Source organism: Halichoerus grypus, chromosome 3, assembly GCF_964656455.1.
Source record: "Halichoerus grypus chromosome 3, mHalGry1.hap1.1, whole genome shotgun sequence".
In the NCBI taxonomy this organism is placed as follows: Eukaryota; Metazoa; Chordata; class Mammalia; order Carnivora; family Phocidae; genus Halichoerus; species Halichoerus grypus.
Window position 1 is genome coordinate 95,297,099 of NC_135714.1, and position 1,917 is coordinate 95,299,015.

Below are 1,917 nucleotides of genomic sequence, written 5' to 3' on the forward strand. Positions count from 1 at the left end.
CTGCATATTTTTCTCATTTAGTGCTCTGAATATGTCCTGCCAGTCCTTTCTGGCCTGCCAGATCTCTGTGGATAAGTCTGTTGCCAATCTAATGTTTCTACCATTGTAGGTTACATATCTCTTCTCCCGAGCTGCTTTCAGGATTTTCTCTTTGTCTCTGAGACTCGTAAGTTTTACTATTAGATGTCGGGGTGTTGACCTATTTTTATTGATTTTGAGAGGGGTTCTCTGTGCTTCCTGGATTTTGATGCCTGTTTCCTTCCCCAAATTAGGGAAGTTCTCCGCTATAATTTGTTCCAATATACCTTCTGTCCCTCTCTCTCTCTTTCTTCTTCTGGGATCCCAATTATTCTAATGTTGTTTCGTCTTATGGTATCGCTTATCTCTCGAATTCTGCCCTCGTGATCCAGTAGTTGTTTATCTCTCTTTTTCTCAGCTTCTTTATTTTCCATCATTTGGTCTTCTATCTCACTGATTCTTTCTTCTGCCTCATTTATCCTAGCAGTTAGCGCCCCCATATTTGATTGCACCTCATTGATAGCCTTTTTGATTTCTACTTGGTTAGATTTTAGTTCTTTTACTTCTCCAGAAAGGGTTTCTCTAATAACTTCCATGTTTTTTTCAAGCCCAGCTAGTATCTTTAAAGTGATGATTCTGAACTCTAGATCTGACATTGTACTAATGTCCGTATTGAGTAGGTCCCTGGCAGTCGGTACTACTTCTTGTTCTTTTTGTTGAGGTGATTTTTTCTGTCTTGTCATTTTGTGCAGAGGAGAATAGATTAATGAGAGTACAAAATGCTAGCAGGGTAACAACGTCCCCAGAAAATATACTCTAAACAAATCAGAAAAGACCTGAAGCAGTGGGAAAAGAAAGGGAAAGAGAGAAAAAAGAAAAGGAAAGAAAAAAAGAAAGAAGAAAAAGGTAAAGATAAAAACAAACAAAAGCAGAACAAAACAAAACAAAACAAAAACAGAATGTGATCATATATGATCAGGCTGGATTATAGATCAGTGCCACACACTAGATTTTGGGTGTATTTTGGTCTGTTAAAAGAAAGTCTCTCCCAAAATTTTAAAGAAAGAAAAACTTATATATGTACAAAAATAAGGGTTGATATGATGAAGGGATGGAATATGACTGTAAAGATGGAAATTATAAAAAAATTTAAAAAAGGATTTGATAAGTTGTTTGAAAAAAGAAAGAAGAGGATTAAAAAAAAAAAAAAAAAAGAAAGAAAAAAGGGAGAGAATGTGATCAGGCAGGGGAGTAGAAAAAAACCATACACTAGAGATTTAGGGTATATTTTGATCTGTTAGAAGAAACTATCTCAAGATTTTAAAGAGAGAACAACTTATATATATATGCCAAAAATACGGGTAACTACTATGAAGGGATAGAATATGACTTTAAAAATGAAAAATAAAAGGGGCGCCTGGGTGGCTCAGTCGTTAAGCATCTGCCTTCGGCTCAGGTCATGATCCCAGGGTCCTGGGATCGAGCCCCACATCAGGCTCCCTGCTCCGCGGAGAGCCTGCTTCTCCCTCTCCCCCTCCCCCTGCTTGTGTTCCCTCTCTCGCGGTCTCTCTCTCTGTCAAATAAATAAATAAAATCTTTAAAAAAAAAAAAAAAAATGAAAAATAAAAATGTTTTTTTTTTTTAAAAGGGATTGAAAAGATGTTGGTTTAAAAAGGGAAAAAGAAAAATTCAAAAAAAAAAGAAAAAAGGAAAAAAGAAAAAAAGACAGTTAAAAAAAATAATTAACTTTGAAAGACTAAAGAATCATAGTAAAAAAGCCATGAATTCTATGTGCAGTATTCCCCTAGCGCTGGAGTTCTGCCGTTCTCATTGATCGGTAAACTTGGTCTTGGCTCGCTGTTCTCGCTGATCTTCTGGGGGAGGGACCTGTTGCCGTGG